Source organism: Eubalaena glacialis, chromosome 9 (assembly GCF_028564815.1).
Source record: "Eubalaena glacialis isolate mEubGla1 chromosome 9, mEubGla1.1.hap2.+ XY, whole genome shotgun sequence".
Classification (NCBI taxonomy): Eukaryota; Metazoa; Chordata; class Mammalia; order Artiodactyla; family Balaenidae; genus Eubalaena; species Eubalaena glacialis.
The window spans coordinates 52536331-52551398 of record NC_083724.1 but is presented as its reverse complement, the minus strand read 5'-3'; the positions used below and the strand labels follow the sequence as shown (position 1 = coordinate 52551398).

The following is a 15068-nucleotide window of genomic DNA, read 5'->3' as shown; positions in this document are numbered from 1 at the left end:
AGAGAGAGAGTGCTATACTCTGCCTTCAAAAGTCCTAAATCTGGGGGCCCACGGTTCCCTCCTCTAGGGTTAGCAAACCCATAACAGATAATCAGAAAAGCTGTCTGCATTGCTACGTTCAAATCAAGTTAGGAAAAATATTTGATACAAAGCTACACCCAGAAGGTGTACATCAGCATGCATTTGGGAAATTATTCCATAATTGCAAAATAGTACGAGGTAACAACAGCTCCTTCTGCAAGACTAGTTTGTGGTAGAGAAGGCTCAACAAGAAATTAGGGCCAAGCTGCTGGGGTGTCCTGTTTGGAGGCAGACCATGACAGTCTGATTTGGTTGGGCGGGAAGAACGAATTTCCTGGGGACTCTTTTCCCTGCTCCAAATAGTGGTTTGAAAAGATGGAGGAAGCAGACGTTCAGCAGGAGAACATGTGGTAGGATGGCAACCATTTTCTTCCCACATACATTTCCCTTTTTAGAAAAATCCACCCATCCTTAGCCTTGGCTGCTCTGTGTTTTCTATTTGATCCCAGACTCTCTGACCACAGCTCACTGGAACAACACAATGGTTCCCATTCTAAGAGGGAAAAAGGAGGCATAGGCTAAGCCGATCAGCAGGGAATGAGAGAGGGCTAGAAAGAGTTAACCGTATGGTATAAAAAACTTAGGCTTGAAATGGGAGGTCATGATAAGCAAGGACTGTGCTTCCATTTTCTACCACGTGTGAGCTGAAACAGAGAAAGGTGGTCTGTAGAGAAACACCAAAGAATGGTGCAAATGCTAGAGACAAGATACCATGAGTGTCCAAAAGAAACCGTAACTTCCAGCCCTAACTCCCCAGTTCCCAGGAAGACTGGCTGGGCTACCATGCCCTTGGGTTTCCACTGGATTCCTTCCTTCCAACAAATCCTTATTGGGTTGGTTGTTGTTCATTTGTATTTGTTTTGGTCAAATTTCTTATTGTTTTGTTTTGTTTTGTTTTTTAGGTCCAACCACAGACCAATTAAATTACTCTCTGGGGTTGGGGCCCAGGCAGAAGTTTTTTTTTTTTTTTTTTAATCAGTCATCAATTTTATACACATCAGTGTATACATGTCAATCCCAATCGCCCAATTCAGCACAAATTTCTTATTGTTGATGTTAGTTTAAGCCAGTTGAAATGAGCTTCTCTTTTATGCAGCCAATAAGCCTTATTAGTTTGTTCTAATTTGGGGTTCATTTATTTTTAAATGCTTGATCTTGATAAACTTTTAAATTAAAGAAAAACACACATAGAGTAAAGTACATAAATCTTAAATATCAAGATGAATCTTTTTTTTTTTTTTTTTTTTTTTAACAAATGAACATATCCAAGTCGTCAGCACCTACATCAAAGATAGAGAACATCATCAAGGCCCCAGAAGTGCCCCCAAGCCCCTTCCTAGTAAATTCATCCCTGTGCCACTTCTGCCCTATTCTGACTTCTGTCACCATCAAGTATTTTTACCTCTTTTTGAGTTTCATATAAATGAAATCATACAATATGTACACTTATTTCTGAATTCTTTTACTCAATATAATATCTATGAGATTCATCATGTTCTGTGTACCAGTAGCTTGTTTTTACTGCTGTGTAGTATTTCATTGCATAATCATACCACAATTCATTTACTCAATCATAGATATTTGGATTGTTTCTATTATGTTTCTATTATTCCATTATAGAAACGGAAATGCTTGTAAATGTTTCTGGTGCGCATATGCACTCATTCCTGTTGGGTATACATATCTAGGAGTATAATTACTGAATCATAGGATGTAAGTTCGTTAAGTTTTATGGATAAGTACACAGAGCTTTCCAAAGTAGTTAAACCAATTTACACACCTATCAGCAGTGTATGAGAGTTTGAGCTTTTCTATATCTCCATTTGGTTATCAGGATTTTTTTTTTTTTAATATTAGCCATTTGGGTGGGTATGTATTGGTATTTTATAATAGTTTTAATTTGCATTTTCCTGATGACTGATGATACTGAATGCCCTTTTGCTCATTTTAAAAATTATTTTTTGTTTTTCTTACTGATTTGTAGCTGTTCTTTACATATTCTGGACAAGTTTCTTGTTGGATATATGTTATGACAAATATCTTCTACTTTGTGACTTGCCTTTCTTTGCACTCTTAATTTGTACTGCTGAATGGAAGTTCTTAATTTTAATGAACATGAGAACAGACAAAATAGTACATGTTGCTGTGAGAAATAGATCCAACTCTCTGGGTCTACAAAGACACTGATTTAAGGAAAGTTGACCAGTTAACTGAATGGGACCCAGCCTTTGCATAGGCCCTGTACTATAAATACAGTGATGATATCCTCACTTCCCCCAAAACTTCAGCTACAAGGAATCACCAACTCACCGGGTAGTATGCCCACAGTTTATCAAGGGTATTTACATATCATACCCTGGAAACATTGTTATAAATGGTGAATGGTTTGCACCACCAGCCCTTAAAAGTCCCACAGCATGCTTCCAGCATAGCTCAGCACAATCAACGGTCCAGAGTATTTCCCAGAAGAGATGTTCAGAGCACAAACTTATGGTACCAAGAACATTTCTCTCCCCATCCCAGTACCCCCCCGACAAAAATATCCCAACCTCAACAGCTCCAGGGTTGCCAGGAATCCTATTATCCTCAACAGCCTGTGAAAGTTTTCCTTAGCCTGGGGCAGCAGAAGGAGCAACAGGCTTCTCCAACCATCAGATTTCAAGGAAGCTTGGGTAGGGCTCACACATCTATTACCTCACTGATCCCTGCAGCTCCTCTGTGTGGTACCTCTCATCATCCCCATGTTATAAGCAGAGAGAGGTTATTCTGCTCAGGCAAAACTGTGGAAGAGCATGCAGAGAAGGGAGAAGAGCGGTGGCACTACATGGAAGTTGGGGTTTCCTACTGGACCCAGGTCCCTGAGTCTGCCTCTGCCTTCTTAGTTGCTCCCAGGGTTCTTCTTTGATCTACTGTGTGCCACCTGGGATCACAGCCCTTTCTCTGCTTCTCCGGCCATAAGCAAACAAGATAGCTCTTTTGAGATTTTTTGTGCCAGGGCGATTTACAGTCAGGAAATACTATATCCTAAATGTTCCTTCCTTTATCTTACCTCTCTTCTCCCTCTTCTCTCTCCCTCCCTCCCCCCACACCAAGACACACTTAAACACCATGGCATGATTATATTACTCTTCCTTTTCAGACACACAGAGGCAAACAAAAACAAAAACAAAAACAAACAAACAAAAGCAAAAAACATGCCTGGCAGGAAGCAGTAGACTTGAGACCCTACAGCCCAAGCTCCTAACCACTGCCCTTACTGAATCAAGTCACTTCAATGTAACCCATCCAAAAATAAAGGTTAAGAAATGGGGAAGAGATGGGAAAGGAAAAACTGCCCTGGGTCATTGAGGGTCAAGTAGAGAAAAGGAGATGCTCAGAATGATACAGTTTCCGTGAATTCAGCACCCACAACCCTACCTGGGACCTAGGCTAAAATACAGACATTGACATGTGAAGAACAGCTTGAAGTCAGGACTCAAATGAGGTCAACTGGTAAGCAGGTTATTTGGTCAACTTGGATGTGATGCCAGAGGTTCACAACACCTTTTCTTTGAAAGAGGAAGTTCCCAAGAAAATGATTAATAAACTATATAGACTTCAAGCCCTTAAGCAGTACTTCCTCCTTTTACTGGCAAAGGTGAAAAGAGCAGGAAAGTGACAGTTTTTTCCCATTGTACTAAAGGTACTTTACTGAATCTTTCTGGGCTGGCTAAGAGTCCTCAAGGACTTCTTACTCATTCTTGACTTCAACAGGTGAACCATTGGCATACCGTTCCCAACAACAGGCAGAAATGAGTCCAGACATAGCAGCCCTCTATTTTTGAGTGAGAGATACTCTGGTTCTCTAGAAGGTGTGAAAAAGCTGTATGAGCACAAGGGATTTCACCAAAGGAAAACCAAGTCCTTCCAGTTAGCTTTTCCTGGTTTCTAAAGAGTAGCCTTTTGTTTCCTGACGTTGGTTATAATAAACAAATGAAAGAAACAGTTCTCTTTCTCTATTAGCCTAAAATTGATGAAAACTCTCCTGGAAAACAAAAAGAGTCTACTGAATGTGGGGAGGATAACTTATGGTACTCTCAGGCTTCTAAGTTCATACATACAGAAGAAGGTGTGTGTGGAGAAAAGTGCTAAGAATCAACACCTGACTCTCATATACACCTGGCAGCTGGGGTCAAATCTTGTTAGGACAAATCTCTTTACAACCAAAATGTTTAAACTTCAACTGATGGAAGCATGAAATTCCTGATCTCCTGCAGGATAGGTTACCATTCTGGGGGCACCTAAACCACTATAAAAACTGATGAATTGATACCCTCATGCAGATCTGGCAGCCTTAGTATGCCGCTGATGAAAGTATACACATTCATTCAACAAATACTGCTGAATGCCTACAAAGTGTAACTTAGTCACTCCCCTCCCACTTGGCCACTCCACAAAAAGCCCCCTGTGTTCCTCAAGGCAGTGTCTCCACACTGTGTCCCCCTCCCACATGGCTGTCATTCTCAACATGATGAACGATTCTCAGACCCCAGTCGACAGCTGCAACTGCTCCCCTTTCCAACCTCCCCCAAATAAAAACATATCAGAACACAAGTAAGTTCACATGACTTCATCAGAGAACTAACCTTGAATTCTCTCAACATTAAAAAAAAATTAAACAATATACACAAACTTTCATCGCAGTGAACTATTTGAGTTGCTTCTCCCAATTGTGACTGAAACCCTGCCAGGGCTGAGAAACTCTGAGTTGTAGTAAGTAAACCTCAATCATTTCTCTCCCAGCCTCCTCTCCTTGATAGGGATTCAGCCAACTCTCCTCCCACTCCTGAGTCATAATTCTAAAGGAGAGCAAAGGGTGATGTTTCCGAAGACAGAGAAGTCTTATTCTGCCCTCAAGGTCAGAAGCCTGGATTCTCCATATACACTTCAGGTTATGCCTCACAGGATTTAAGCCGCCAAGAAATCAAACAGTAGCCACAAATACCTTAGAAGTCTTTAAGACCAATAGTGTCTATCCCTTGGTCAGTAATACCCCTAGTAATATTTAAGGGAAGACAGAACATACTCACTGAGGAAGTACAGAGCCAGGTTGCATTCTTAAAGAGGCATACAATCCTTAAGAAGAAACAATTGAGAAGATAAAATAGGTGCCCTAAAGAGAAGAGGAAGGATGAATTTCAAAAGGCCAACAGAAAATAAATCAAAATAAACTCAAGCCCACCAAATCATATGTTAAGTTTCATCGAAACTACTTATTTCATTTTCTAAGAAATGGCAAAAACTTTCAGCATGGACACTGAAGCTTCACAATATCCAACTTATCCCTGTGTGGACAACTCCTGTTTTTCCTTTAAAAAATTATGCACCAAGGGACTTCTCTGGTGGTCCAGTGGTAAGGAATCTGCCTTACAATGCAGGCGACGTGGGTTCAATCCCTGGTCAGGGAACTAAGATCCCACATGCAGCAGGGCAACTAAGCCTGCATGCCACAACTACTGAGCTCGCGCACCTCAACTAGAGCCCACGTACCGCAAACTACAGAGCCCATGCGCCCTGGAGCCCGCCCCACAACTAGAGAAGAGAAAACCCGCATGCCACTACAGAGAAGCCCATGAGCTGCAATGAAAGATCCTGCATGCCTCAACGAAGATCCCACGTGCTGCAACTAAGACCCGACGCAGCCAAAAATAAATTAAATAAATATATATATAAAAAATAAATCTTTTAAAAAAATTACGCACCAAGAATTCAACTCTTCTTTTACATTTTCATGTGGAAATCTAATTCCTGGCCAACTACAGAGCACGACCCATGCAAATTCCCCTATAAAAATTTCACAGTGAATAGCAAAAATCAATAGATTGATTTAACAAATTATAAAAGTTGAAAGAGTAAGACAGCATGAGCAAAATTTCAGTCTTTAAATATACCGAATACTTTAATTCTCAGAACCAGTAGAGTTTATTCACAAATTTCCACTCTTTAAACTTTTATTAGTAGTAAATCTCTTGAGATGTGTCTCCCACCAATTAAAACAAAAAAACTCACAAGAAATGAATTATACAGCATGGAAAAACAGAAAAGTTAGACTAGTTAAGAAACTGATATAAAGTCTCAATGAATTCTTTAACTGGCCTACCTTTCCTATCTCACTGTGCTATAAAACAGAAAGAATACGAGCTCTCTTTGAGGTGCTCATCTTCATTAGTCATCTGGGGAATTCAACAACACACATTTACTCGAATGGCTAAAATAAGACAACAGACACTAACAAGCATTGACGTAGAGCAACTAGAACTCACACACCACTGTTGGAAACATAAATTAAGAAAACCATTCTGGCAGTCTCTTCTACAGGTGAACTGCATGGCCCAGCAATTCCACTCCTAGATATTATCCAACAGAAATGTATACATGCATTCATGAGAAAACATGCACAAAATTGTTTATAACAACACTGTTCATTATTGGTCCCAAACTGGAAACAACCCAATGTACATCTCCAGTAGGATGGATAAACAGTAGTATATTCACACAATGGAATACAATAAGCAATGAAAATGAACAACCCATAGCCACATAAAACAACAATAGATCAATCTTACAAATAGGACATGGAGTGAGAGAAGCCAGACACAAGAAAGTACACACTCTGTGATTCTATAAAGTTCAAAAATCTGACAAAAGTAATCAATGATATTAGAAGAATATCCTTTGGGCTAGAGTAGTGACTGGAATGGGGTATAATACAAAGATGATCAGCTTGGGTCTATGGTTCTATTTTGGGGAAGGGAGATGAGGGAGTACTTGATAGAAAAGTGAGTCATAACATCACATAATAGGGACAATTCCAGCCCCTAAAAACGGCTACTCTTAAACAGGTCTTTTTATAGGAAAGAGCAGTTCTGTTAAGAATAATACAAAAGAGAGGGAGAAGGGAAGAGGAAGGGAGAGGAGGGAAAGGAGGAAGGATGAATAAATTCAGGCCTGATTTCTACCTATTTCTACCTAATTATTTTTTCATATTTTCCCCAAGGTCAAAGGGTGAACAAGTCGGAATTACCAACAGAAATCTGAACAAATATAGCCAAAAATGTAATGCAAATATCAACAAATTTACATTCTTGCCTCTAATCAAGCCAAAAATTAGATAAAATAAATATTAAAAGGAGTTTTAATTGCAATATGCAATAACTAAACCAACAAGAATAGAGGTTCTTCTTGTGTGCTTCTCAGGGGATTAGATAATTATAAAAATGTATTAGTATGTCTCCTGAGACTTAAACTATGCCCCATTGGTCAATTCCATTAACTAAATGATTTTTTTTTTTTTTTTTTTGGGCTGCGCTGAGTGGCTTGCAGGATCTTAGTTCCCTGACCAGGGATTGAACCCGGACCCCAGCAGTGAAAGCGCCAAGTCCTACCACTGGACCACCAGGGAGTTCCCTAAATGAATTTTTTTAAAAAGGAAAAAAAACACCCTAAAACAGAGCTACAGGGTTCCTGAAATATATAACTCTCTCCAATTAACTGACTGCTCCTGTAACAAAAGAAACATAAGGATACTTATTTCTGACAGGTTTTCCTGGTGTATACATCCATACACAAATATCCAGCTCAACAGTATATCTGTTTTAAGCTTCTTCATCAGTGAGAATATCATTTGCTTCCAGCATTCATATTTCAAATGCAAAGCTGAAGAAAGGAAAAGGCAAACGAGTACCTGAGTTTAGAAGCCAAAGAGAGAAAATAAAAACTGCTGGATTATGTCACCTGCTCTGCTCACGCAGAGTACATGCTCAAGGCAATTCACACGCCTAGTGGCTGGAGTGTTTTAGTAAGAGCCTCATTGTCAGATGTCCCCCATTGAAGACAGCTCTGTTATTCTCCTTCACTGCCCCTCCCAAACACACACACACACAAACACTCCAACAAACATGAGCGTTCCACCTGCCACGGCCTTACCACGTGTGGAACACGTTATTTAAAATTATAAAGGTAGGGACTTTCCTGGTGGTGCAGTGGTTAAGAATCCGCCTGCCAATGCAGGGGACATGGGTTCAAGCCCTGGTCCTGGAAGATCCCACATGCCGTGGAGCAACGAAGCCCATGCACCACAACTACTGAGCCTGCACTCTAGGGCCCATGAGCCACAACTAATGAGCCCGGGGGCTGCAACTACTGTAGCCTGTGCGCCTGGAGCCCGTGCTCCGCCAACAAGAGAAGCTACCGCAATGAGAAGCCTGCACACTGCAACAAAGAGTAGCCCCCGCTCGCCGAAACTAGAGAAAGCCGGCGCGCAGCAACAAAGACCCAATGCAGCCAAATAAATAAACAATTAATTTTTTAAAAAATTATAAAGGTGACTAAAAAGAGAGAACTAAAATTAATAAAATAAAAATAATAGGATATCTAATAAATATTGGGAGGCAAAGGGGAGAGGAAGAAAAGAGAGGTGGGAGGTAATACAAATTCCAGTTCTTTCTTAGCAGGGAGTTAAGAGCTATTGTCAAATTTGTGAAACAAGCGTAGACTGTGGCAGGTTTAAAAAGAAGGCTGCACATTCTTTGACACTCTTCCCATCAAGTGGCCAGTCTATGTCCCCTCCCCTTGAGTCTGAGCAGGCTTTGTGACTGACCCAATCAACAGAGCTTGGTGAAAGGGAAGTTATGTAACTTCTGAGGCTGGGTCATAAAAGGCCAAGAAGCTTCCAACTGGTTCACTTGAGGCACTCATAGCTCAAGTTAATTGTATGTGTCCTCTTGGAGGGTGTTTTAGGATGGGATTAGCATTTTAATTGGTAAACTCTGGGTAAAGCAGATTGCTCTCCATAACATGTGGCCCTCATCCAATCAGTTGAAGGCCTGAATAGGGCAAAAAGATTGGCCTCCCGGAGCAAGGGGGAATTCTCCAGCAGACTGCCTTTAGTCTTCATCTATAACACCAGCTCTCCTGGGTGTCTAGTCTGCTGGCCCACTCTGCAGGTTTTGGAATCACTGACTTCCACAATCGTGTGAGCCAATTCCTTATGATAAATCTTTCTATAAACATATATACATCCTACTCTTCTGTTTCTCTACAGACCCTGATTAATACCTGGGGGAAGGTGATGGCCATGTAAGCAGTGCAACTACCTGGGACCACCATGCTCAAGCTGCCATGTGTAGGCACTCTAGTCAACAGTTAATGCTGAGCCCAGTCTGCCAGCCATCCCTGCCAAGGCACATGGCATGGAAGCAAAGCCTTCCTGGACCCTCCAGACCAGCCCATTCACCAGGTGTATGCAATAGAGAGACCTCAGTCAACACCACAAGGAGGAGAAGCAGCCAAGCCCTGCCTGAATCCTTGACCCACAGGACACATAAAACCATGAAACAGTTGTTTAAGCCACTAAATTTTAAGTTAATTTGTTCAATGATAACCACCAAAAGTACTAAAAACAGACATAGTTGAGCTGGGATCAGAAAAGAGTAATGAGTTTTAGCTTTCATTTTAAACCCTTCTTTGTTATTTTCATTATTCTTACTATGTACAAATATTACTATAGAAATTTAAACAATTATAAATTAAAGAAACAACAGCAAACATGTTTAGCACTTACTGTGTACCAGGCAATCTTCAACGTGCTCTCTATGTGTTTTAACTCATTTAATCCTCATGATAACCCTGTCAGGGGAGTGCTTTTTATTATCCCCTTTTTATAGATGGGAAGTTGAGACACAGAGGGGTTCAGTAACTATATGAAAGGTCACACAGCAAGCAGCAGCACCTAGATTCAAACTAGCCAGTCTGGATTCAGAGCTACAACATTTCCACAGAGATCACCAGGCTGGTTCATAATCACAAGCCACTGGATGAAGGGCACAATCTCAAATTGCCATTCACCTGGGTCTCTAAGCATGTGACTGACTGACAATGCTATCATGTGTCAAGCACTGCTGGACTTCCTTGCTCCTTCAAAAGCCATGGCCTAAACTGCAATGCCTTTTACTCTAATCCCCACCGGAACACATTCTTCAAGGCCCAATCTCCCTAAACATCAACCAGAACTCTCTACTCGGTGTTAATTTCCCCTACATTTCCAATGAGCCATTTAGATCAGATATTTCCATCCTTCTGCCTCCTATTCAATTCTGTATCCTTACATCTCCCCATCTGCTATGAACCATATGAGGGTCTTAGTCTCTGAATTCCCCCACCAGGGCCTTGCATAAAATAGAAATGTAATTATTATTTATTAAAGTTCATTGATATTGGTTTGTTCTAAATGAAAGTTGGTGAAGCAGCCTTCACCTTAGAGGAATTTTCACTGAATTTTATTTGAAAGGAAAGAGGGAGGAGAGGAGTTAAGCACAATTCTACTCCTGACTATATCCCCTATACAAATGTGTAATGTGTATCAAGCCATGTAGTAGAATGTTCACAGTCACACTATTCCCCACAGACAAAATTCGGAAACTACTCAAATGCCCATCAACCCTAGAATGGAAAAACTGTGGCACAGTCACACAATGAAACATTGGACAGCAATGATAATGGCCGAAATACAGCCACATGCAACAACACGGCTAAATATCACAAACAATTTTGACTAAAGGAAGCCAGATACCAAAACCAAAACGAAAACAAAACAAAACCCCCCACAAAAACATACTGTATGATCCCATGTGTATACAGACCATGAAGACAGGCAAAACTAACCTATAGTTGGGACAGTGGTCGCCTCTGGGGAGACAGGGTGACTGGAAAAAGGCAAGGCAATGCTCTGTTTCTTGATCTCAGTGTTGGTTATAAGTTTATGCTCACTTTGTGAAAATTCATCAAATTGTACACTTAAGATTTATACGTATGTTATAGTTCAACTTTAAAATTACTTTTTAAAAAAAGATGCATAAGCCAAGCCACCCATGCAACAGGTATAAAATATCCTGTAACATTTGAAACCAACTTGACTTCACCTGATTGGAGGGCAGAAGAGAAGTGCGGTGGTCGTTGTGTAATTTGGATAGCTTCAGCTCTGCTCACTAAAACGTGATTTTCAGAGCATGCACAAATAGTACAACAAAATGCTTAAGGGTCTGAAATTTCTCACTGAGATTCCCCTTTGCTGCTTCTGAATCTGCTCACCCTTCTCCATTTTAACAGACCTCAGCTCCCACAAGTACTCCCCTTTCAGCCTTTCTCCAACTCCTTTCCCCAGTTTCTTGAATTTCCTCCAACTAGACCCTTTCCCATCCTCCTCCTCCACCTCAGACCAAGGGTTAATGCATGAGCACAGTAGCTCATAGGGCTATTTGAGAGCAGGTGCTGATACTCATGAAATGAACCCAAGTCTTGAATGTATCCATTCTAGTGGCCATTTATCTGTGGTTTCTTTCTTTGGGGGTGGGGGGTGGATACTTTAAAACAAAACTAAAACCTCCCCCCAAAACACACACACATACACAAAATAGAACTCACATTTGCTGAGGCAGAACCGCAACTGGAGTGATTTGTGGACTTGTCAAATCTAAAGTGCTGAAAGTGCCCCCAAAGCACTGGCGTGCCCTACCTACAGAGATAAAATGCATTCCTAACTTGTGTATTTTTTATTAATTAACTTATTTATTTATTCATTTATTGGCTGCGTTGGGTCTTCGTTGCTGCGTGTGGGCTTTCTCTAGTTGCGGCGAGTGGGTGCTTCTCATCGCCGTGGCTTCTCTTGTTGCAGAGCACGGGCTCTAGGCGTGCGGGCTTCAGTAGTTGCAGCATGTGGGATCAGTAGCTGTCGCTCGCGGGCTCTAGAGCGCAGGCTCAGTAGTTGTGGCTCACGGGCTTAGCTGCTCTGCGGCATGTGGGATCTTCCCGGACCAGGGCTCGAACCCGTGTCCCCTGCATTGGCAGGCGGATTCTTAACCACTGTGCCACCAGGGAAGTCCCTAACTTGTGTATTTTTAAAGGAGGCAATTATTCCTCTACTGGCAGCTTCTCCTCCATCCTTAGACACTGAAACCTCACCAGAGGACAGCCCTTTCTTAATTTTTCTTCCACTGCTTCAGCAGCAGCACCTTTCCCCAAATCTACTAACTGAAAAAGGGCCGAAGTTAATAATCTCTCAGTTTTCTCATTCAATTTCTATCTTGGGAAAGCTTCACCTTATAATGAGGGAGTGAGAGGCTGGGGGAAGGGGAAATGGGGAATAACTGCTTAATGGGCACGAGGTTACTTTTGCGGGTGATGAAAATGTTCTGGAATTAAACAGCAGGGACGACTGCACAACTTTGTGAATATACTAAAACAAAACAAAAACAAAAACACTACCGAATTACACTCTTTAAATGGGTAAATTTATGGAACGTTTATTATATCTCAACTTTTAAAATAAATAACATGTGGGAGTGCCCAACTTTTTTGTAGAGAAAGCTAGATGAAAGAAGCAACTAGCAGATGGACAGCTAAGTACCACCTAAAAAGCAAGGTGAATAAACTCATGAATTAAAAACGAGGAAACTGGCCCTGATTTCCATCCAGCTCAGAGGTGGATGGGATGAAGCTGGGGCAAGAAAGTGCACAATTATAGATCTGGATGATTAACCTTCCTTGTTAGTCTCAGGGCTCCCGTCTTGATATAGTGTTTCATTAATTCGACGAACCTCCGTAGAGACGATGTGCAGAGAGCGGGCGCTGGGGGACGCCATAGATTGTTTTTAACGCTAACTCGCCAAAGCCCTCCTCAAGTCACCCCGGCGCAGCACAAGTTCTTGCTGACTTGCAGGACCCACCGCGAAGAGTTGCCTCTCAAAGTTCCCCGCGGACCCAGGCGGAGAAGAATGGTCAAGGGGAGGAGGCTGCCGTGGGCATGGAAGGGGCTTGGAAGAGGGGGGCGTTGAGGGAACAAGTCTGCTTAAGGGCGCTTGCACCCTGCCTCGACACGACCACCAGAAGCCCACGCTGTCCCGGCAGGGTTCGACCAGCCCCGGAGGCCCAGAGCTCCCGCGCTCCTCCCCCACCTCCCGGCCCCTTCAACCCTGGCCGGAGCCATCTCGGAGTCGGCTGAGGGCGACCCGAGGCCACCTGCCGCTCCGCGACCGAGGAAGAAAAGGGGTCGACTGCCACTCCCTCCTGCGGAGCGGAGCCGAAAACTTCCAGGGGAGACGCCTCGGAGAGCTCTCTCAGCCTACCCGGGCTAATAAAGGACCCGGGGACACCCAAGGGCCGTGCGTCCCGGCCTGGGAGGCGCCCGCACCCTCCCGCCTCTCGGCCCGGCCCGGACTTTCCCGCTGCCCCAAAGCCGCGCGCGCCGCGCTCCCCTTCCAAACCCTCGAGCCCCGCCGCCGCAGCGCGCCGAGGACGGCGGACCGCGGGGCCGCAGCAACCTCTCGGACCCCGTCCCTAGGCCCATCCTGAGGCCGCCGGGGTAACCGGGCGAGCGGGAGCCCGCGGGGGCTGCCCTCCGCCAGCGGCGCGCGCCAAGCTGGCCTGGCTGAGCGCGGAGACCGGCCCGGGGCAGGGGTCGGAGCCCAGCGCCCCCGCGCTGACCCGCACGGGAAAGGGGGCGCAGCGCAGCGCAGCCCGCAGCGCCACTCACCTCCAGTAGCTCCTCTCAACCTGCGGCACCCAGCCAGCCCCTCTCTGCCTCGCCCGCGGCTCCCGGACCTCGGAGGAGGGGGCGGGGCGGGGGTGGAGGGCGGAGCCAGCCCCAGCTCGCAAGCGCCAGAATTAAACCCCGAAATGTACTGGAACCACCTGGGCCCCGCTGCTACCGCAAAGGCGAGGAAGTCGGAGACCCACAAGCCTCCGACTCCGGCTGGGAAACGACTGTGGCTGCGTCCCGGAGCGGGACGGAGGCACAGCTCAGGCCTGCGAAACCCCAGGCGGCTCCCAAGACTTCAAGGAACCCCGACTTTCGGCGGCGCTCTCTTTGTACCCCGGAGCCGGCCGGCGGGCAGACTCCAGTGCGCCTGCGCGCCGCTCCAACTCCACCAGGCCCACGAGGCACCTTGGCGCACCTCCGCCGCCTCACCCAGGCCCACTGGCTTCGGCACCGCAAGAAGCAAGCAGAGCGGCTCCCTCCGCCCCGGCACGCTCCTGCTGCCGACGCGTGTTTACTTTCTTTCCCCGAGGGAGGGAAAAAAATCCATCCCCAGTGAGACTTGCGTCAGATCGATTCTATCATCTCTGGCCCAGAGGAGTACCTGGACGCGGGAGGCTGGCACGGTTAACACCCCCGCCTAGCACCATTTACTGCCCCCTCCCTCCACTAAGAAATTGCTCAGTAGGTGTCGGTTTGTTTCCTGGCCCCTGGTGAGAGCGGGACTCTGGAGCATGCAGGGATCTCGTTTCCTGCAGGTGCCTGAGCGGGACAGTCTGTGGACCGGCCTTGTGTCCTCCGTGCGTTCGCGCCGGCTCGGATGCAGGACGGAGTCCTCAGTGAAAAGGAGAGAATGCGTGTCCAGAAGGGTGCAGGTGTTCGGGGGACCCCAAAGAAGACGCAGTGCCTGCCTGGGGAGCTTAGAACCGAGCTAGGAAGTCAGACACTCGATTCAGAGCAACCTAAGTGGGTGCAAGTGAGGCGGTGACTTGAGGCTTCTTTCAAATTAAAGGTGGTTTGAATAAACAGGACGGGAGGACCGACAAGTATGACCAAGACAAGGAACACTAATGCCAGCTCTCCAATCACTGATTTTCTTAAGCGCGGGGAGCGGGGAGCGGGGAGGTGGTTCGCCTCCTGAGCTCTCCAGCAGAGCACACACCCAGAGGGGCTTTAGGCAGTCACGGTGTTTTTGCAAGTAGGTTACAGTGAAGAGTCACCAAACCTCACAAGATGCTAGCCTCTGGGGAGAAGAGGCTGTGAAATCCCTACATGTTCACAGCAAAGCACACCTGCAAAATCCTGAAACTGATGGCCCCTGTCTGTGAAGAAGACAAGCAAAGGGCAGCTCACAGATACATAGGGGCAGGAAATCTCACTTTTAGCCTCATTCCTTTGCCAGCTCACAGGGTGACAG

General features: G+C 44.8%; 1 protein-coding gene across 3 annotated transcripts in view; it reads right to left on the bottom strand.

Moving 5' to 3' along the window:
• Positions 1–14087, bottom strand: part of KANK1 (KN motif and ankyrin repeat domains 1) — a 187247-nt gene extending 173160 nt beyond the window's left edge. For 2 of the 3 annotated variants that reach the window (XM_061200371.1, XM_061200373.1), the window contains exon 1: positions 13649–14021. The gene's annotated coding sequence lies outside the window, so the exon portion shown is untranslated. Of the gene's footprint in view, positions 1–13648; positions 14022–14069 lie in introns of those variants that run through there. The other variant, XM_061200372.1, reaches the window with a different exon arrangement.
• Positions 14088–15068: the final 981 nt, after the last annotated feature.